This window comes from Amphiura filiformis, chromosome 20 (assembly GCF_039555335.1).
Source record: "Amphiura filiformis chromosome 20, Afil_fr2py, whole genome shotgun sequence".
Classification (NCBI taxonomy): Eukaryota; Metazoa; Echinodermata; class Ophiuroidea; order Amphilepidida; family Amphiuridae; genus Amphiura; species Amphiura filiformis.
The window spans coordinates 11392581-11417211 of NC_092647.1; the positions used below are offsets into that span (position 1 = coordinate 11392581).

Sequence of the window (24631 nt, forward strand, 5' to 3'; positions counted from 1 at the left end):
AACAAGCAAAGCCCCACACACCCCTAAATATACGCGCATGTATATGATTTCTAGGCCTAGAGCTCGGGGTGTAATTATACGGTGACATGAAAGTATGCCACCTTAGACAGAGAGGATCAACTGTCGCCCGCGGGGATATATTTCAATAAGCATGATGATAATTATGTTAGCACAATAGGCTGTTGTATACCATATACTGTGTAATTAGTGTTGTGATTATATCCCTTGTTTTTTGGTTTCTGAATAAAAGAGAAACCAAAACTTATAATTTGAAATGAGGGAGTGTCTCAAAGGGAGATATGTGGTGAGCATATCAATTTTATCACAGCAGTATCCACACCTCTGTAATTAGGCAGATTTAATCCTCTCTTTAGATAGACTGAAAAGAGTATCGCGCTGCGACTTCTCTGGCATGGGCGATATCAGGCGATTGGCGCTTCAATGGGCACCGTCCTTTGTCTAGTCCTATTGTAGCTACTGTGCATTTTAGGCTTGTGGTTAGTTATAAATCTGGGCGATATAATATTCAGTGTTACATCTACGCAAGTCACGTCCTAATTAAACAATCACATGGTTCCATAGCCAATTGAAAACATTTTTATATGGAAATTCATAAGCAAATCAGCGATTGACGAAGGAACACAAACCTGTTGGGACTGAGACTAACGTGATGATTCACATATTTGAAGGAAAATGAGTTTCAGAGAAAAACACATCTTCTGTCCTTTGTATATATTATTGAATTTGTAATAAAATGATTTAATTGAATCCAAATATTCTTCAGATGCTTTGTGGATTGACGACTGTCGAACCTGTTCTTGGTGAATTTGGGGTGGTGGGGTGGTGGGGCTGATTCAGAATGTTTTATGTGTACGGCATCAACACCTCCCTCACCTAATAGACCAAGATTGGACTGTGGCTCTTTGTGTAGACACCATTTAAATTTGCCGCCATTGGACCCTGAACTACAGTGTTGGCGAAAGAGCCTATACCTATCAGAAAATCATTTTTTATTTAATAGTAGTTTTGTTGTTCAATTCAGCAATTCAAAATTTGACGTTTCAATCGTTTGTGTTTCATTTTGTTTGATTTAAAGTTGCGTTATTGCGTCATCAGTCTCTATCCAAATATGCACTTGATACCGCAGTAAGGGAAAAGCAGAAACACATGTTTATTGTCAAAATAGGAAAGTAGGAAAAGTTCTTGTGAAAATAACAAAAAGCAACAGAAAAAAATATGTACGCTTTGATATAATATATACCAACAGCTAGTTCTCAGGAATATACTGTTTGCTTAACACCTGAATCCGTACATGTACGATGCTCTAAACTTGGCAATCTCTTGGGTAACCCATACCTTGTATCGCCCTCTTTTATCACCGTATTTTTATCCTAAATATCTGAAGTACGACTGATATTTTCTTTTCATACGAAGTTCGCACGTATATGAGATATATATTTTCATCTCATATACTTTTTAATTCGGATAAATGCAAAACAAAGTATCATAACATATATAATACACTCGGATACCAACATCTAGTTCTCAGTAATATAATGTTTTCTTGACGCGTTTAAACTAAACACCTGCATCCGTACGATACGCCAAACTCGGTAATCGTCAGACAACCCATGATACCTTGTATACCATATATCATGTATAGGCTACACTTCTGGGCTAACAACACTAAGCCTATTATATGTAGTTTAAGATTGCACTGTTCGTTTTTAAGTTCCTTGCAGGTGCAATAATATGTAACTAGAACCGACATCGATCGTAAGGGTGGTATTATATTATATAATATGATGGAATTAATACTACTGACATTTTTTCACGAAATTCATGTATTTGGATATAGAAATATCGTGCATTTATTTAAAGTAAGTGATTTATTTAAAAGATTTGAAATGAAACAAGCAAGTTTGATCTATTGACGATTTGTCTTTCAATTAAATTAATTTTTTTTAAATAATAATGCAGTTGAATCGTAGGTGTAACTCATGTGTGGTGCATATTAATAGAGAGTTTGCGGAATGAAGTTACTGGAACTTTAACGGCAACTTCAAAAATATTGATTGGATTTCTTGCTCAAATTCACTTCAACGCGAACGTCAGATTGGTTTCTGTACCAACAGCGTCTTGTTGCTTAAACTCGGGACATGTGTATCAATGTGCGTTCAAAAGAAGGGCATGTGTAAGAGCTTGTTACCAACTACATCCAAATTTCTCTCTTTTGTTTAGTCAAATGGTTATTAGTCCCACTTCAAGACAAAAGACTCTACCTTAAGAGCTTCGTTTGAGTAAACATGAATGAACTCGCGATACCACTCAACATGGATTATGTCGGGACCCAGCGTTAATCTCCTTATCATATTATTTGGAAACTAGCTAGGCCCTATACGTTTCAATTAATATTCTTACGATAGTTATAGGCCTATATATATATATATATATATAATTATTTAATAAAGGCTCGTCAGATTTGTCAATTCCATATTCCAATTTACTTCGCAAAGCCTAATGAAATTCCCTCCTTTTGAATCTCTCTCCCCCTTCCCCTCCTGTTTCCCCTTCCCTAAATTCTCCTTATTTTCCCCTCCTTCTCCCCTCTATCTGTACTCGCTCTCTCAAACTTGACCCTCATATAATTACCCACTCGCACTCCTGTTTCCCCCTCCCCAGTGATTTTGTCAGGGTTTTTCTGTTAGGAGGGCGTGGGCCGATTCTCAAAGGAAACGTTTTTACAAAATGGGCTTAAAATGGCAGAAAAAGGCCTAAAAGCGTAAAATATCACGGCGGCCAGCATCCAAAAGGGAAGGGTCAAGAAGGAAGAGAATATGTCCCACGGGGAGCCCCCCCCCCCTTGGCTACCAGCAAAGCACCTCCCTGTCCACTTCCAATGCCCACCCTCTCCTCCTCCCTACCCCCCTCTCTCTCTCTCTTACCAGGCACAACCTATGACATGTTATATATAAAAATGTTATGCACCTGCTTTACTCTTCCAGAAGTATCGTACACTGCTGGCTCAAGTAAAACCAGACCATTTTACGGGAACTTAATCCCCTTGGCGTTGAAGTCAAGCCAAAAACTTGGTTCCGCAAGCTGATTTGGTGTACGTCATGAGCACACACAAAATTATTTATCAAGTGTGACGTTTGGAACAAAATTTATTTTGATTTAATTCAATCAGTAATTTTCAGCAACATGTAGCATGTTTTTTACCCAAACCAAATTAGATTTCCAATAATTGGTCTATTAACTAGATAATACGTAAGTGGTAATTATGTAGTCTATGAGGAAATAGGCAAACTATTGTTCTAAAGTATGACGTATTTCATCATAATTTACGGCACACTATAGATTCTCGCGTTAACTTTAACTTCAAGCGGCTTTAATGGCAGAGTGGTTTTGAATACATAATCCTCTATAATCCTCTAGACGTTAAAGTTAAAGTTAAAGTAACTTCATTCCGCAAGGTCTCTAATGATGGATTTGTGACATGAGTGAATTATCAATAATAATCCCCACATTTTGGTTCCTCAAATAGTTTTCATTCAGTCTGTCGTTTCAAGTTATGAGTATTAGGATTGGTTTTGGGTTTGGTCACGTGGGTTACCATTATGCTGTCTAAGTTATTGACTGACGTCATTATCGATACCTTTGTCAGTACTCTTTGTTAGAAACTTAGAACTGGTAGAAAGCTGTTTGGGTTTTCATTTCAGTTTGTTACATAATCGTGTGACCGCAGAATTAATTGGTTTGCAGTTACATTGATCAAAGTACACAAGAAGTGTTTAAATTTCGCAGTACAATATTCACGAACAGAGATGAAGGACAAAATGAGGAGAGTAGGCCAGGGAGTAGGGGAAGAGGAGGTAATATGGGTGAGGGGATAGGGGAGCCTATATGAGATGTATGTTTTTTTTGCTTTGCGGGGAAGAGAAACTTTATGCAGCAGTCACCAAACACGCGTGTGATTAATATCCGATCCATACATTATATTTGTCTACTTCAGCATAACATAACACAAAGGCTTAGACAATAATGACAATGGGCTTTTATATAAACACAGCCAAATTAAAAAGTCGTCACTAGTTCCATCCCCATTTAATCAGAGTCTGATGAGTTTATGGCAAAAATAATTTATGTAATAATTTTCTGTACATATTCCTTCGAAGATTGATAACAAATTTGTTGTCAAACGTTTGAAGTTTACTTGCCGTAGTGTAGACCACTGGTGGAGGCAATTTAAATCAGATGACGTACCAGGCTCATTGACATCTACAGAGGTCAGTCACCAGGCCATTGCCAATAGCCTCAGTCGAATGTCTAGCGGCCCATTATGGGTCTCAAAACTATTAAACAGGTCCGAACATAATTGCCATGCGTGGCTGTTGAGAACAAGTGGATTCGATGTACCACAGGGGCTATTTTAACGTGTCTCACTGTCACGTTTGTGCCGAGATAAATTATTCGTGCAGTGACAATTAACAATCCGTGTAGATATGCTTTAATAGTAGACAATGGTCGAGCCTTTCTTACGGTCACATTCAGGTAAAACGCACTCTACTTTATCAACACTTTTATCTCATTGCACGAACGTGACAGTGAGACACGTTAAAATAGCCCCTGATGTACCATCATGGCGATATCGGCCATGAATATATCGGGGCGATGACACTGTGCATAGCTCAGTGATGACGTATAAAATCAGCTTTCGGTGTTATGATTGCAGACAAGAGATGCTCCTATTTTTAATCCCTTGATTTTTGGTTTCTAAACAAAAGAGATTCTAAAATTGAGAACTTGAAAAGTTAAAAAGGTTGATTTTATCCTTGCCTTTTCGATCCTGTACAATGAAGGCGGTGTGAACGGTAGAATAGCCGACAGGGATGTCATGATTATCAACTACGGAAATGTCAACTACAAATTCGAGAAGTTCATCTACACCAATAGATCCTTTTAAGCAAGGCCTTATCATTATCAAGCAGTAATTTAAATACACTATGGAGTATTTTAGCAATGAAAAAATGGCCTGCAAGTGAATAGACTACTGTTCTTTTGTGGCGTGAACCCTATTATCACAGGGTTAATTGTAATCTAGCACATAATCTCTGGTGAGGATCTCCACGCCATATGCAGCTTTACTCTTACAATGAAATGAGAGCCCCGAAGAGGTTAATGCGGTTTCCTGCTTCTTTCTTAACAAATTAGTTTAGACTTTGTTTTCAACTAATCTTTGCTGTGTAGCATGAAACCAGTAGCACATTGACGCGTGTTATTAACACTCACGCGTTGATACACTATACTATTCTTTATATAGCAGGTGATTTTCCACAAATATTAATACTTTTTTTTTCGAATTTAGGTAACTTGCTAGAAAAATATCCACAAACTTGTAGTGTTTTAATAATGCGCAGGAAAACCCAAAGCACCTCTTTAACATATCTGACATATTTTACATGATCTGTTAGCTTTAAACCACTCTTCTTTTTGTGATAATCAGTATACCAGTGATGATGATGATAATGATGATGATGATAATAATATTAATAATAATAATAATAATAATAATAATAATAATACTAGTAAAACAGAGTTCGTAGTATCTGATCCAAGAAAATGCACTTACTGTGTACGTTTCAACAACCACTGTTGTCTTTGTCAACACTTGATGAGGAGTGACTGCAATGTACTGACAACCAACGCTAGAGGATTTCCACTTCCAGCGTGATTTTTGGGTTGCCAGTTGGTTTTCCTTTGGGGATTTTTAGATCCCTGTTGCAGGAACTCATCAAAAATGTGAGTAAGCTGGTACTGCCCTCGTCTCTGTTCATAGTAGTACGCCCCTCTTTCTAATTTCCACAGCTTCTTTGATCCAGCGCTTAAATCTATCTTGCTCTGTGCCAATGACCTCAGCTTCCCCCCACCCAATTCCCCAAAAGGAAAACCAACTGGCAACCCAAAAAATCACGCTGGAAGTGGAAATCCCTCTAGCGTTGGTTGTCAGTAGATTGCAGTCACTCCTCATCAAGTGTTGACAAAGACAACAGTGGTTGTTGAAACATACACAGTAAGTGCATTTTCTTGGATCAGATACTACGAACTCTGTTTTACTAGTTTACTCTACCGATCCTGATGAATTTGTTCAATCAATAATAATAATAATAATAATAATAATAATAATAATAATAATAATAATAATAATAATAATAATAATAATAATAATAATAATAATAATAATAATAATAGGAACGTCTATGCAATCAAGTAATATAATTTTAACAAAAAAAACATCACACAGTCATATAAGATCATTAGAAAGTATTAACAACACTCAACCTGAAACCCATTCCCTGTAAAGTGTGCTGAGGCTTGTGGACCAACGTCTAGGCGTTATGCCTGTGCGTAGCGCATTTTAAATCACTGCGCTTTTCTGCTTTTAAAGCACTATAGCTAAACTCGGTAAATGGCTTTTAAGATAAAAAAAAAATCAGACAGGCACTTTCTACCGATGTTGGCTACAACCAAGACAAACTCACTCTGGCATAATCAGACTAATGCACTTGCAGGATACGTTTCTTTTCGCAGCCATAATGGGCCGCAATGTCATTAACCCTTAGGGTTATGTTAAGGGTTTTAATAAGGTTTAGAGTTAGGGTTAGGGTTTAGGATTAGGGTTAGGGATAGGTTCAGGTTAGGATTTATGCCAGAAATTAGCCATTTTCCCGTTGAAAACCGTATACTTAGTGGTATTTAACAACGAAGTTGAAAATGCACAAAATGTGTCTATTTAACAATAATTATAACAATAATAAACAACATCAAAAACATCACCAACGAAACAAGAACAAAAATTCAATCCACAAATACTGCGGTTGCTCCAATATCTACTTTATCTCAAGTTATGATCTTGCGTTCAACTTTAAAAAATTATTTTAAGGATAGTTTATATATTCTCCAAATCTGTGCCATTTGAGTCACAGGCAAATGGAAGTTGACTTGTGATTGTCTCGAAGCGAAAGGGTGCTACAAAATACCATGTGTTGCTGGCATGTGTAGATAAGTACAATATACTGTGTTTAAATTGTCAAATGTTCACAGGACAGCTATTGCGCTTACACACTTCTGGCACTGAGCAGTCGATTTTGTCTCTCGAAATGAATGACTTACTAATGTCGCGAATCAGCGCTCCATGAATCAATCAAATTAACAGCACTTGTAACAACATCTTAATATAAAGTTCTGAAGGTGTTTTCATAACGATGTCTATATTATGTACATCTTAAATGGAGTCAGAATATTCACATTATGGTATCGCATTTCTGCTAATGTTATTTTGATAAACATCTTGAAAGCTTTCACAAACTGAATTATCCAGTTATCTTTACCCAATGGATCATTGACCAATTTGTCTTCCATATTCTTGTTCATATACCACTTTTAATTAAGGATTGTTTTGTATAATATACTTATATCTAATGTTGTAGGTACTCCAAAAAAACCACAGTAAGTATACTTTCGTTATGATCGATCAATCAAAAATAGGTTTAGATATAATGACCATTCTACATTTACGTTTCAAGAGATAGCGGCCAAAATAACTCAATATGTACTTAGAATTTCAACATTATTTACATTGTCAACAGTACTTGCTGGTTAGTCCGTTTATTTTATTTGTTTAATTCCGTTTATAGCTAAAGTTATTGTCTTAAGCAAAAACATCAGATCATTTGAGGATCGCCAATATAAATATGCCATTAGCTAAATGTTATACGAGTACTTGTGTCAATCGGATACAAGATGCATAAACAACTTCACTTTCGTTGTCTTAATGTGAAAACAATTTGTTTTTATTTAGCCAATCACATGCGAGACACAGGATGTAACAAAAAGAGTTAAAAGTACAGCGGAAATAACACAGTATTTTATTAGGTTTATCGTATTCATAACAATACGCTCAATTTCACCGTGCTTTCTAATTCCCCATATTAACTTCCGATATTTGGTTGGCTACATCGTGGAACATTCAACTACGCTTGTTACTCCGCGACTAATCATACTAATACACGAGCGTATAACGCTACTCTACGCGTCCATATGCGAGGTTGTCTGCGTGCATCAGATTACTACGCACAGCCACGCAAAGAGTATGTTCCTAAACAAATTAAATAGTCATTATAGTCGTTATTATCCCATGAAAATGAGAAACCCTCTTTTGTTTTTTGAGACAGATTTTTTTTGTTTAGATGTGATACAACTGGATTAGGAAACTAACACCATGCACCAACATGTATTGTGTTCGTCCCCAGATTCGTCCATTAGCTTCGATCGTTTTCCCTTGAGTTAGTAGTACAGTAGAACTTCAATCTAGCCACCGATACTATGACGCCTAAAGTGTGTTAGAGACTAGAGCACATATTGTTTTGTCCAAAAAAAAAAAAAAGGATTGTCAAGACACAAATGGCATCTCCTTTAAGACTTACAAGTTTACAGAAAGTTGTGCCAGTTTGACGTATACCGCACAGTGACATCGCCCCGATATCTTCATGGTAGAAATCGCCATGGTAGGTTGAATCCACAGCCACCCATGGCCATTTTATTCGGACCTTATGAGATGCATAATTAGCGAAGTGACCTGACTAAGGCTACTGACAATAACCGGGGTAATTGATTTCTCGCTGTGTGAGTAAGCTTGTATACGACATTGCGGTCAATGGTTACGGTATACTGCCTCCACTGAGTAGTGAGTGCAGCAGACTATAGCCTGCTACGCGCTGTAGTCCATACAGGACCAACGCAATATAACATTAGAGTTTTGGTTAGATTTTGAGTTCAAAGCGCACGGCCAATTTTCAAAGCGCACGCTAACGACTATCATATCTGTTCAACACGTATTTTCAAGTGTATGAGACCACATCTGGTTTCTTGAGAAAAAATCATTTGCGGGAGATATTCATCATTTTCTAACCCAGTATCCGAAGATTTTCGTCTGATATCAAAATCGTGCATAGCAATTCACATGTATCGATCCCGTGTATTCATTTTAGTGTCTCTGCTGCACCAAATAATTATTAGCCAGGCGATGTCGGTGTGTACCGGGGATGAGGGTATTGCGAGCCGTAGCTCTATATGGCCGAGTTACAGCAGAGACCGCTGTGTTTTCTTTTCGAACTAGCGTGTCTTTTAAAACTGGTCTAGACAATTCACATAATACAGACTAAAGGTACCAAGAATTAAGGTACCAATAGTTATTAATTTCACTCATGTTTATCCTAAACAAAGACAGGTATGTCATAATTAGAACCAGCAGCCATGCAGCTATTCGCTGCTGGTTCTTTTAACTTGGATTTAAGACCCAATTTAAATCTGCCAAGAAATAAAGACACGGTGATCCAAAAGCCCAAGGAAGATGCAAAATCAAAGGTTTTAGGTTGCATTTGCGTTTAAGAAATCCGGCTAGAGTTAAGCCTAGTACTTCGAGAGCGGGCTAGGCTTAGTAGCCTCAAGGCCAACTTAAGACTAAGGCTTACTAAGGCTCCTGACGAGAAAGCGTTCTCGAACAAGGAAGCTAGCGCCGTCCTTTCCCTGCTTTCCATTGATTAGAACATCAAAATACAACTTTTGATTTCGTACCTTCCTTGAGGTTTTTTTTATCATCGTTTCATTACTTCTCATCCAATTTCAAATCCGAGCTACAATTTTATGTCTTTATTAAGGATGTACAGGGGTGAATATACATGTAACTAGTATCTCATTTTTTTTCCTATTTGCAGTACCTGTTTACCAACCACACTTGAAAAATAAATGGAAAATAGACCAGCAAATGACTACTTATGCCAAGTGGTACACGATAAGGCTGTTGACATTCAAATCGAAAAACAAAGGCTCCTTGATGCTCAATTGCTGCATAGGTCAATTTTCTGCTTGCGGTGTCGTGTTACATTAAGTCCGTAATGCAAGTCAATCAGCAATACTCTCAGCCAGCCCCTAAGGGTCCAGTTCTGACTTCACATTACAAAACATGCACGGGTCATGTTCCCACCGGTGCTAACAATTAGGTGAGATTGTTTTTCCCTTGAGTGACATACAAGAATATTAATCTGACCACGTGTTGCTTGTATTATATTGCAATACAAATTGCTTATGACTCGGATTTTTTGTTGTCCTTTTTGAACAATTCCACGAAAAAATGAAGATGTGACGTTTCACCAAATACTCTAGTATTTTGAAACAAATTCATCAGGTTTGGTAATCAACAAATAAAGAGAGTTTTCTTTTGTCAAAACCAATTTGAAGAAAACTTACCACGATCACGTAGCCAGGGCTAATCATATTATCAACTGGGGGAGTCCAAAATCTTAGGGAGAGTGATAGGAAAGCCAGATGGATTAAAGAATCAATACAGATCAGAAAGAGGGGGCGAGGAGTAATGAACAGAGACGAGGGGTCTACAATCTTAGTCACGTGTACAATCCGCTACTTCTGAAGACCGCTAGCAAGACTAACATCGCTACCGGAAGTGACATAACTTCCCGCCAGTCATCAGCTGTTGGATCATCACAACAACACCAAGCTTTGATAAAGTCAGTGGCTCACTGACGAAACTGTCAGCAAGAAAAACTAGTAAGTTTTCTTCAAATTGGTTTTGACAAAAAAAAAACTCTCTTTCAATACTCTAGTAGTTTCATCAGAGTGCAACCGGTCACCCATCATACATGACTGCTTCTTTTGATATGCAACATGAATTACCATAGAGGGCGTGATTACTTAGTCAAAGATGTTGTTGAATGAATATTTGTCCTTGTTTAGCGTGTATTTTTCTTTTCGGCGGATCATGATTGGTAGAGGCAACATGATTGAAGATATCAGCATCATGAATATCTTTGTTGGAAGATTTCGCTCATGCAACAATAACTCCCAATGTGTTGCCTTAAGTATTTAATACATAATTCAATTTAGATGTATTTGTATAAACAAACAAATACGTCTTCACGCTTTTGACAAAACTGTCAGGTAATCAGTTTTATATTGTTCTTTGTTAACTTGCACAATATGCTGAGCTAGCTAATAATGATTTTGAATTTAGTTAAAATGATATTGAAGTTAAGGTTAAGTCGAGATTGATGCTGAAGACCACATCTGTTGCGAGTCTTACGCGGAGATCACGGTGCAGCATTGTTTTGTCCACTTTGTGAGCAAGTGATTTCAGTGTTCCTTAAAAAAACCTCCACGCAGCCATGCTGTGATTAATATAACCATCGTGTAAAAATGCGGTCAATTTTTTGAATTGCAACATTATTAACATTGTATATTGTGATTGTCAAATTTGGTATTTGCTTTACACTTGCAGTTGATTTACGTTATATATGATCACGAATTTATAGGACTTTTTGTTTTGGCTATAGCCCTCTTTTCAGATTATTCGTACTTGCTCAAGCAGCGAATTTTGTTGCACAATTTAATGAGGTTCATTTTTATGAGTCTTTTAGTGAGAATGAGGCTATGGCACAATTTTCAGCTTTCTCTAATCTTCATCTTCATAGTCTTTAAATGTTAATGTAATGTTAACTTTAAAAGGTCCATTGTAGTCATAGAAGTAGGTAAAGTTTGATAGCCAAAATACCGATTCCAAACCCAAGAGAAGTGTTAAGCCTTCAAAAAAACAACAGGGATCAATGGAATACAAAAGTGTACTAGAACAAGTGATGAAATTCACTGTGCACATAAGCAGACTCGACAAACCAAACAACTAATCAGTTAGGACGCTGGACAACCGATTGTTATTGTTCTGCAAGGCTCACTCAGTCATTTAATAAGGCAATACAAACGATTGAATTTGGTATTCAAATGAACAAAAAAATTTTCTCGGCCAAATGAAAAGCAATAATTTTCATTTTTTCAGTAAATGTCAGGAAAAACTGTAATGCTTGATACTGTTTTTTTTTCAAATCTTAGTGTTAAACTTAGTTGTGAAATTCAGTCATTTAGTGTAAGATTTTCGATTTTGATAGGCTTCAACTCTGCCCGCGAGCCTTTTTTTGGATCAACCTTTTAGCTTTTCAAAGTAATATAGTTTGCTAAAGAAGGATTTTTCCCAACTTTCTAACGCACATCACCGTGAGAGATATATCATAGTTTTGTTAGAATTTCCGTTTTGATTCCATAATTTTTGACTACCAGCTGGAAATTTTTCAAATGCACGCGTGAAATCTTAGGCTAATACTAGCATTGTGGATCGATATCTCTGGATGCCCGGCCTGGATACAGTGTTGCCAGAACTTCAATATAGCAATGAAATTACCTAGTGTTTCAATTGTCATGAAGGTGACTGGGTATAGTGCCTTTTGTTTGTGTTTGTTTGAAATTGCTTAAACCCAACGAAACTTGCAGCCAAAACAATACAAGGTTAAACATGGAAGTTTATAACAACCTATTATAATGACCTAAAGGAAAAATCATTTATGGCAACAATGAGCCTTGCATTGTAAGTCATGGTTAAAATGTGTTGAGTACCCACCCCACCCCCATAGGCCTACATAATATTACATACCGGTACCTTATAATATTTATATAGCACGGCTATAGCTATACATTTAGAAAGTAGGTCCTATAGCGCTAAATTATGACAAATAGGCCTACACAAACCCGAACGCAAGTATGAAGGGTGTAATGAAAATGCCAACCCGCGATGGGGGGGGGGGGGTCATTAAAAATTCACCTGGAAAAAGGAGGGACAGAAAATTAAAATCCCCTCTAATAACACGCGATTTTTTCTAGGTTTGGACAGTGGATTTTCCCATGGACCTCATCCTAGGTAAATAAACAAACAAACAATCAAACAAACAAACAGACAAAATGGTTTTCATAATCATGGAATCCATAGCCCCTATAAATTGAAATTGCAGGCTATCACGGGAGCAAATTTCCAAAATTCACCTCATTTACCAGAATTGGGGATTTGGGCTACCAAATTGCTGGTCAGGCAATTCTGGTTTTCAATGGAAAAGGGACCTGGTTGACAACAATTGAAATATCGATTATTTCTGCTGGTTGCTCTCGAGATAAAGTACTGAGTTTGACATTTTCGGAGCATGAAGGGGAAAAAGGGTAAAATAAAAACGGAAATTCTGACAAAACTATAATATATAGACCCACACGATGTGCTTTACAGAGGTGGGAAATATCTTTCTTTAGCAAACTCTATTAGTTTGAGACGCTAAAAAATGAATTCCGTAAAAAGCTCGCGGTCGAACTAAAGGCCTATAAAAATCAAAAATATCACACTAAAAGACAAAATATGATGCTTGAATTTTAACACCAGGATTTAAAAAAAATGTATATCCAAGCACTATGTCTTTAACTGACATTACTGAAGAAAAAAAAAATTGCTTTATATTTGACCGAGAAAATAAATTTCATAGCAAAAAGGTGTATCTCTGAATTGTGCTGATTTTAACATGTATCGATCGACTTTTAGCGCGACTATGCATTTCTAAGAATTGAATTGGTTGTCCAGCGTAATGTAGACACGAAAACAGGCAAAGTTCGATGGCTAAAGATTGCCAATTCCAGAGTCCATATAAGTGTCAGGATAACAGTACAAAGGTACTCTAGAAGTGATGAAAATGACTGTGCACAATTGCAGACATACAAAACCAAAGAGGCAAAAAACAAAACAAAACAAAACAAAAAACAACAACAAAACCAGGTAAACCGTTCTTCTTCCGGGATAGACAAGAAAATATAAAATCAAACAGTAAAAACTGTAGTAAAAAGTCGAAAACTGAATTAGGGGTTCATTCATAGGATTGAGGGCATAAATCAACGATCATGCCCGAAATCCTATGAATGAACCCCGTTCATACATACCCAACATTCTGAACATTGTTAGCAATTCAATACAAATGAAAATAATAAGTGTTTACACCATTAAATAACATTTCCATACCGTTTTCCTTCACAAATTGGTAGAAAATGAGTAGGCCTACTTGAAGGAAGCAGCTCGGCGCATAAGGTCAACGGCCGGGAGTCAACGCGTTCATCTTTTGCGCTCCGCGTGAGATGGGCACGGTGACATGCGCGTGTACGCAACACTAGCAAATCGTTGTTCACGTTAATTGGGTTCCAACGCTGCGTGACGCAGCTTGTTTATGCCCTGCGTACTGGTCATAAACGGAATTTACGGAATACCCAAATCCAATCAGAAACGTCGTTATATCGTGAGTATGTATGAAGGCAAGTTAAAATAAAACTCAGTAGCAAACAAGACAACAGCACCAGAATAAAACAACTCAATGACATCAGGCTCACTACTAAGTATTAAGTCTGCTATGCGAGACAATTATTATGATTAAGTTTTTTGAGGGTTTTCTTCTCACCATTGAGTGATATACGGTAGTGAAACAGCAATCTGATCAACTGCATTAGTTTCTTTAATGGTCAATGTATTCATATTGCAAGAAAATGATCAGACTAATGTGTAGGCCCTATGGCTTCAAGTAGTTCCGTAATTAGTTTAAGGAATATAACTATGATGACGTTTATAGTAAATAGAGGTACCATTCACTTGATTCAAACTGTCGGAATCGCTGGTAAAACAAAACAAAAAGGTCGCGACCTCTTCCAAAAGGGGTCGCGGGTATTGCGGCGGGTATTTTTAAAATACATCTCCGTGCATTTAAGTGCAGGGTGCCTGTATTGGCAATATTTTGACCCATTTTAGCATTAAAATTGCTTCGCGCATATTTTGTCCCGGTATTGAATTAATTCTGGGAGCCGGTCAGACTTGTTAATGTGCCCCCATTTTAACCTTTGTCTGGTATAAAAGGTACGTCTCTGATCAGTCTCGCTTTAAGTAACAGGTTAAAGACCACTAATAGGCCTGGGCGATACATTGAAATACGACGAGGAACTATTTGTTTTCATGGCATTCGAAAAGACTGCATTAAAATCGCTGAAATTGGTCAAGTTATATAGCCAAAAAAGTACTTTTTAGAGTTTGATGCTTCAAAATGGTACATTTTCTCTCATTATATGACATTTTTGATATAATAGTACCAAAATTCATACGCACGGCTTCGGTTTTTAGTAAATAGTCGCCCTATCATATTGTAACTTTCATCTTCGAGGGCGCACTGTCATTTTAAGGTGTTTACGGTTCAGTGCGTTAAAACAAGAAAAGTCTCAGGTCAATCTATGTTGAATTTTTGATCATTTGGCATCTAAATCATATAGTTTCACCTGATATTGGTGACATTGAACTGTGGGAGTTCTGAATATGAGAAAATTCCACCCGAAATTAGGCATTTTCCCATTGAAACACGTGTAATACATAATTAATGGTATTTAACCAACAGCATTTAAATTATTCTATGGGTAGCGTCATATTTTACTTTCGAAATTTGGATCACAGGAAACAAGTTATACCATGACTCCATGTAGCAGACTTGATAGAGCGCTATAGCTGAAATATAAATTTCCGCTCAATGAGAGATGCAAAAAGTACATCAGAATATGCTGTTTTTTCTACTAATAAAAGCACATATTGATTTTGTTTTTGAGTGTTGTTTGCCTCATAAAAGCAAAGCACGGAAACAGTAATTAAGATTGGTCGTCAGATGATACTAAGCTCTATTTTAATGGAGAAAGTGGGGATGACGTGGAGATTCGATAGCAAAGCATCAACATCTACCATTCAACTAAACAATCCCAAACGAAATTGAATATAGGCAACAAAAAAAGTGATAGTGTTTTACTGTGTTGTTCATTTTTACACGTTGTAGACAATCTTTCTGTCGTCATAGATTTAAGTCAGACGTACCTATCAATTATCGTCATGATTGTATTAATCTGGATTTCTTTATTCCTAAGTATGTCACTCGACATAAAAATATAAATTGAAACAAGAACAGTATTTATAGAACAGATTTGATGAATTAAGGACGACTTAAAAGGGAATTTTGAATTAATACCTTTAAATACGTAGCTCAGTTCGAAAGTAGAATGAGTTCCTTTAGAATAACCATAAAATAAAGGAAACTTGCTACTTTTGTCGTACTTTGCCATTGAAAGTTAGTGTATTGCTTTTATGGTGTTATATTTTCTTTTAATTTAATATAATCATTAAACAATTAAACGGTTATCATCTATTGTTCCAAACGCCTCAAGCAAATCGTGGGGTGTTTATTGTAGTGAATATCCAATTTAATTTAAAACACATATGTGACGTGTCATGTCAAAAGGAGACACTTTTGGGCAGGATCGTAAATGGAGAAATAGCAAAAAATCTTCCCGGGGGTGATTTTTTCACAATTTGGGTTTGTTGCGAATTTGTGATGTTATTAAGGGATCTAAAATGAGCGTTTATTGCGTTTCGACAGTATTTTTTGTGGGACATGAGAGCACCTCAGACCTATCGAATTGCATTCTGAATACGAAGCATGTCTTTCTGATATCAAATAATTTTCATTTTTGAAAATCACAATATAATACACATTTTATGACAAATTATAAAAAATTGATATTTTTCAAATTTTTGATATATAACAGTCCTCGAAGTAAATTATATAAATCTAATGATATATTCGTAAAGTGTATGTAGCAGGGAGGAAAAGCCGACGGTCAATTGAAAATTTTGACCTTTCATATTGAAGATATAGATTTTTTTCCCCAAAAGACCTAATTTTTTTTGGTGTTTTGGGAAAAAAATCCATATCTTCAATACGAAAGGTCAAAATTTTCAATTGATCGTCGGCATTTCATCCCACCTACATACACGTTAAGTATAAATCATCAGATTTATAAAGTTTACTTCGAGTACTGTTAAATATCAAAAATATCAATTTTAATGATTTGCCATAAAATGTGTATTAAATGCGAATTTCAAAAACCAAAATTATTTGATATCAGAATGACATTCTTCGTATTCAGAATGCAATTCGATATGTCTGGTGTGCTCATATGTCCCAAAATAAATACTGTCCAAACGTTCATACCCCAGCCCTTAATGTTTAAAATATTGTCTGATAGTTTCAGACCGGAATATAAGTAGCGTCATGTACTTTTTGAGACATTTTTCAAGGTAATTCCTACTCTCAACATTGACAATAATATTTTTAAAGGCCGATATCTCGATTTCCAATTTTATAATACCAAAACTTACAAACTCAATATCTTCGCTTAGGAATGTTCGATTTCATTGGGGAAAACGGCGTTGTGGAGCAACATATCTCTTTATTTACGATATGTAAAAACCTCAAAATTGATAACCTGTCCAAAAGTGTCTCCTTTTGACATGACACGTCACATATAACAAAGATTAACTGGATACAGATTTAAACAAACACTTACTTTGCCTGTTGAAAACCAACTGTGAAAACTGCAACGTGATCTCTTTTCAAATCTTCATGACCGCCAAAGTAATTTGCGAAGTAAGCCGGTGTAAGATTCCATTATGTGCGCTTAACAAGCTCCGGGAAAACGTAGTTGTCGTTAGTTGCGTAGTTTTGTGCTAAAGTTTACACTATTCAAAGTGTGCAGCTTGAAGTTGGAACGAAACACGAACTCTTCAAAAACGCCAGGCAAAAACCTCGTGTGTTAGACACTTGATACTATAAAAATCATTTGCCAAAAGTCTCAATGTTGATGATTGTTGTACTTTGTAAATTATTTATTCTATGTTATTATCAATATCAATACAATTATATGCAAATCAGTTAAAAAGATACATTTCCTTTAAAAAATAAACAGACCATGTGCGACAAAGGTAATACAGTCTTATCGAGTCCTGGATGAAAGGTAGTCAAAAACTTGACTGAAGCTATGTTGAACACATACGCACAACCCGTGTGAGCAGACTTCAAATGACTGGAGCGTTGAGCATGCTTGGTCAATTTCAACCTGGGGGCGCTGTTCGGCTTTCACAATAAGGTCATCCGCATATTCAAAACGTATCACTCAGAATTAATATGAAGCTGCATTGTGATAAATAACGTTGAGTTTGTCTGTGAAAAGTCGTGCAGCTTAGTTATCGTCCAGCAAATAAATGACTATAAATTTTACAGAATAAGTGTAATGTACAAAATATTAAGGTTACCAAATATTTTAGACTGTTGCCATTTAGTAGTTCACAGCATCTTGTGAATGGTAGTGGGCTTTGGCAAAATTTGCATTGATCATTTCATAGCAAGTGTATAGAAGAGTTCAAATATCACATTATAATTTTGTAGATAATGTGGTTCTTGAGTTATGTCGTAAAGAGGGCTTAAACAACAACACTGTAAAACGTACATAACTCAATAACAACAATAAATCAAGCAAGTTTTCAAAGTATATAATTTATAGAATGAACTTTTGCAAAACATCAAAGTGTTATTTTTCAATAATATATTAATTTAGGCAATGAAGATCCGTTTTTGTGGCTGCTTCAACCAACAATACCTCGTCTACCCTTAACTTAATGCTGTACGATTTATAGTTAAGGGGGTACTACACCCCTGAATAAATTTGTGTCTATTTTTGCATTTTTCTCACAAACTAATGACACACTGGTAATTAAAGTTATGTATATTATAGGGGAAAGGAATCCAATTACTACACTGGAATTTCAGTGACCCAAGACAAGCGGTTTGTTATTTATGATAACAAATCAGGTACCGCAAGGATGTACCTCATTTTCTATCATATATACTGAACCGCTTGTCTTGAGTCACTGAAATTTCAGTGTAGTAATTGGATTCCTTGCCCCAATAATATACATAACTCGTCGGCTGTATTCCATAGTGGCGTATAATGATTTTTGGTCATTTTTTTAAAAATGTTTTTAATGATGTTCTCTTTCATTTTTTCTAAGTCTCATCAGTCATAATTAGCTAATTAATTAGTAATTAATTAATTAAATGTGGCGTATAGTTACAAAGTGACATTTTTGTATTCCATAGTGGCGTATCGACCATACGCCACTTTGTATACACATTTTATAATTAATAAATATCGGCAAAAATGAAAAACATCGTATGTCATAGCGGCGTACACGTATCGGACCTATACGCCACTATGGAATACGAACGACGAAAAGTAACGCCATAGGGATTACATGGCGACCGAGGTGGCGTACGGTTAACGTTAGATTAGGGTATTGCGTTTTGTTTGTTTTCCATATTGACGTATAGTTTTATTTTCAGTTTGCCAGCAATAGTATGTATTTATTTCTTTTGAAAAATATATAACAATAAAATCTATTTAGTTTACTACAGAAATTTCACATCATTTACAAAATATAATGAATGTCTGATTTACACAACTCGATTTTAAATTGGCATTTCTTCAAACCCGATTTTCTCGAAAAGTTGTTTATTCGCGGCACCCCACTATACGCCACTATGGAATACGGACGACGAACTTTTGTTACCAGTGTGTTATTATTTTTTGAGAAAAATGCAAAAATTGTCACAAATTTACCACAGGGGTGTAGTACCCCCTTAACTCACGTAGTTTCCTAATATCGTTACTGTTAACACACACATTCACAATGAGATGTGAACTTTACAGGAGTTTTTTTATTTTTTGAAATATACAGGGTAGTCCAATAACCTGTTTACTCACTTTTATCGGCCAGTTTTTGGTAAAACAAAAAAATCAAAACCCAAATAGTGCCAATTTTAAGTCGGCTGGTCAACAACTATAGTCTGTCCATAAGCAAATGAAGAGCTTGTTTCCAAACCATGTTAAGTCTGCAAACAATTTCTGACTTACCTGCGCGATTGCAATGGGTTGTGGTGCTAATCAGTGATTAGTTGTTTGGTTATCAAAAACTTCCTTCACCCAATGGAATTTGGGGAGCTGCACAGCAAATTGGTGGATGTTATAATTTAAGTGCGCAACTGGCCCAGTTGATGCGATCTGATTGTTATGATTCACCATAGCAGCGAAATTACAGCGCTTTGAATCTTTCAAGATCTGGAAAAAGGCGCTACATAAATCCGAAATTTATTATTTATTTTATTTGTTTAGTATAGTCTGCATATTATTAAGCAGCATTGTTGTGGTACAACTCTTTGTTGCTAATGTCAAACTTAATGTCAAAGTAATTGTGATTGTATCACACAAGTAAATGAGAAACATGTGGTTGTGGACTTATGGTTTGGAAACAAGCTCGTCAAAATACTGCATGCATTCGTTAAGTCCTGTTTTGTCGAGTCAGTCACTTAAAGTTTGCCACTGATTAAGTTAGAAAATTGTCGTCAACAAAATAAAAAACTCTTCGCTAGTTCTTTATATTAAGAAATCTTACGACATTTTTGGACGCACCCTTAAATTTGGAAAACAGGTTTTACCAAAGTTCACTTTAAGTTATGCAATGTCTCATATGGTACTAAACCATAAAACAAACAAAAAGTCAAACAACAACAAAAAAGGTAAATTATTATAGCCAGCTACCTTCGATTATATTTATAAATACGTATTTATAAATACGCACGTGACACATGGGCACGACATACCAAGACCAGCAAGCGTGACCAAATCCTCATGCCATTGAAAAGGATAGGAACTCTTTAGATAAATATCATCAAATTTAAGTATTGATTGAATAGCAACATTATTACACATGGGTGGAGTGGTGGTGGTGGTGGGGGAGCTGTTCTGAATTTGTAATATGTTATCAAAAACAACATTTTGAAAGTATTTGCCGACGAACAAAGTATTTATCGACAGAAAAGTTTACAATATAATCACAAAGTTGAATAAACTATACAATTTTGCTGCACGTTCTTTACCACCTTCGCATTCAAATGTACAGGAAGATCACCCGCTTACTTTCTACAAGCTGTTATGGCAGTGTGGAGGTGTGTATTTACAAGTACGTATTGATAAATGTTGTCGAAATTCAAGTAAGAAAAATTTTCAATTCAAATTTGTCAATTTTCAATGTTATGCGGAAAGAATTTGATAAAAGCAATTGATTAATTTGATTAACGATGTTAATGTATTACTTGCTTTCAATATTAACACATTGATTTGAAACCTCACAGTATGTCCAGCACCTCCTGGGAGACACTGAAGGGATGCTGCAGCCAAACAAAATTGTTTCACTTGCCCAAGATCGCAACAGTTGGAGAAAGCTTGTAGTCGCCTGCTCCGCAGCCGACTGATGATGATGATGACGACGATGATGCTGATGATGATGATGATGCTGTTGCTGATGATGATGATTTAAAACCTATACCATTTTCATAATTGAACTTAAAAACTTTCTTAATTATAAAAATCACCACATATTTTTGAAAACCTCCTCCTTTTAAATATAGACAATAGACATTCTAAACTATGAGAAAATAACTTTTTGAAATAATTGATTAAACCGGTTTTCCAAACACACTGTACTTGTATGAACTATAGGTATAAAGTTAAGTATTCTGCGAGTTTGTACTTGAGGATTTTTGTTTCAATTTAAAACTTGAAAACATTGAATTTAAAATTAGTCCGGTAGTTAGATAGTCGACAAACGAGACACACCTGTATGCACAATTAAAACATCTTACAAATGTATATCCATATGTTGGATGCCACGCGTTATTGAATACGATCGACGTGTTTCGAAACGCTCTTAAAGCAATTCATTACCACTTAAAGTCAAATTATAAGTCAATCCAGAAGAGAAACTTCCTTCATTCATATATAAAAATGTCATAATAAATATATGTTAGTACACCTTTGACAATTCATGATGTAGTGCACATACATCAAAAGCTCGGAGGAGGTATTTGTATACAACGCCATTGCAGTTATCACTAAAACAAATCCAATACTACAGCAATGATCATATACAGGTTCCCGTCAAAAATTCTCATTTTGTACTCAGTAGTAGAATCGGTAATATATCCTGGCTTTGTATGTTACAGAGATCCGGTACGTTAATTGTAAGTTAATGGTAAGAAAATAAGTATTTCCGGTTTTTGTTTAATTATCCATTAAGGCCACCTTTGTCGCTAATGATACATATTTACAAGCTAAAACTCTCTTTGAAAACCATCAAGTAACGGAATGTGTTCCCAGTAGAGCACATGCGTCCGAAAGCGAAACATAAACAATTAACCATATTGGCCTATTTCATTGGATATACTAATTTCAAGTCTGGTATTACGTTATAGCTTATTTACCTCCTATATTTACACTGGTGATGTTACAGACATTGCATTTGAATTATTGTGGACTTTAGTAGCTGTCACAGTCATCGAGCTTCCTCCATTGTTGGCCTCAGTTGGAACGCTTGATGGAATAGTAGATGCGTGACAAGTTACTGTGTTACCTGTAGGCGCGTTGTACCTCGAGGATGAGTTTTTACAACACCCGAATATGCTACAAAGACCGTTTCTGTACGGTTTACTAACCAGGTAAATAAACCAGGGATACAGACATGTAAAAAGTACCGTCGACATCAAGCTAGGTTTGCTAAGTTTACTAGCAATATTTCTCGATCGCTCATCGGTGCTGAGAAATGAGAGACGAAATGTATAATAAGGCAGCCAGGACAGAGCAAAAAATGTGGTGACAGCGATAAATATGCGTACGACGCGTTTTCTTTCTTCTATCATGGACTTCATCTGAGGTTGATCATTACGAAGCATACGAAAGCTTAAAATAAGCTTATAGGACACGAACCCATATGCTCCTGATATAAAACACAATGGTATGATGTACAGAAGCAAAGCCCAAACGATGTGACAGACATAGTAAGGTGTCTTATCTTTTATACTTCCCGTAGACGCGTCGAAGTCAATAGGAACTGTCGTACAATGATATTCGTCGTAATACATCCGTGCAAGAAATAGAGAAGGCACTGAGAGTACTAAACACCATATCCAGATTAAGGCAATCGTTTTTGAAGGGTCGGCTGTCTGAAAACTTTTCCTCGTAATATCAAAGCATAAATGAATGCTTGATGCAACTAACGTCCAAACGGTCAATGATCTGGACAGCGTTATCAGAAATGAGAAAGCTTTACAACCGATTAACCCATAGCGAAAACACCCACCGTTAGCATCCAAGTCGATTGCAGTTGGTACTTTGACAATGATGTAAACTAATCCTGCAAAAGCGAGTTGCACAAGAAGTTTATTGGGTTTGGAATGTCGAAGTCCACGATGAAACAAACCAACAACAATGAATGTGGTATTTCCAATTAATCCAATAAGTGATGACACACAGAGGGTGATAACAATGTCATAACGTATTACAGGAGATAAAAGACATGAACCTCCAATTGGCTGAACAAAAGTATCATTTGTGTCCTCAATCCCTGTTGTATTATTCATAATGAAGTAATTGTTCCAAGCTGCAGAAATCTTGCAATACAGTTAGATGGTGTTGTAAATCTGCAAAGACACACAAATTGAAAAAATATATTAGATGAATATATCGATGGCAATAATTGTTTTATACGCTAGTGGCGGTAATTAAGTGTTTGTACTAAATGACACAGCAATGCGGGTAGTTCTGTATATTTCTATGACGTTATTTGCGAGGACCTCTGCAGATTTATTGAGGAATTACATGTTGAATCACAAGAATAAATGTGGCGCTTTTTTGCCAGGGAAAGGTTTATGGTCAGTTGCGTAGCTGAGAGTTCCGGCGCAAAGGGCAAGGATACAAAATGGCGGCACCCCAAAATGTTCAATTGACCCAATTTTTTGTTGCCTAGAGTGCTCAAGATTCTAAATAGTGGGATGGGATGGGGTGGTGGCATTGGAGTGTTGGGGGGTAGGGAAGTGATCCAAATTATTCAACATTTTTTAAAACATTTTAAAACACAATTTATAGATAAATAGCGAATATGTCGCGTAACGTGCAATTTTTATGCTACAATAAGCGGCTTTTTTTTTGCATGTTGAGTTCTATTTTTTATTGACCATTTCGGCGCCCCCACCAAAATATGGCGTATAATGCACGTACCCATTTACCCCCTCGCTACGCCACTGTTTATGGTCAGTTGTCTGTGTGGGGCTTATGGGGGATGGGCGGTGTAAAGTAGGGGTGGTTATAAAACATAACCAGTAGCAAAACTTGATCAATGATACAATAAGAATGGCAACAAGCACACACGTTCAAGTTAAGGTATGTGATTCATAGAGTCTCCACACAGAGCGTATCATCAATTGTTTTGTCCCAACTTTTGTCCAATAGAGCAATCAATTTTCCCCGCCAATTCAAGAAGTACGGTAAAATAGTATGCTTCATGACCTCTTCAGATTCAAGCACATCAAATTACTCACGATAACATGATCTAAGTATAAAAAGGTAAACACAGTTTTGAAGCGATTATTATCAGTGATTTGATATATGTAGCATTAAAACACACCTCATACAAATTCAGATTTTGTTATTATAGATATGCTGATGAATCGAAAACGCGACAAATCTGAAAGTAATAGGGTTACCGGTAACGACAAAATTTGACATTTACTGAAGCTAGCGTAGTGTACTTTTATTATCACACGAGTAAGCTGTTGAATTCGGAAACTATAGCTATGATACTTGTATTTTCAGAGAAATTTATTTGCATTGCTTTATGGCAAGAGATAGTATGATTAAATTGACGTGTTTATGATAAATGATCATTTTGGCGGAGCTG

The 24631-nt window shown here is 36.2% G+C and overlaps 1 long non-coding RNA gene across 1 annotated transcript in view; it reads right to left on the minus strand.

Moving 5' to 3' along the window:
* Nucleotides 1-20674: 20674 nt before the first annotated feature.
* The window catches only part of LOC140142975 (uncharacterized), a 66476-nt gene continuing 62519 nt past the window's right edge, over nucleotides 20675-24631 (minus strand). Inside the window, exon 2 of the long non-coding RNA XR_011857607.1 lies at nucleotides 20675-23375. This is a non-coding gene — a long non-coding RNA (uncharacterized lncRNA). The remainder of the gene's footprint in view (nucleotides 23376-24631) is intronic.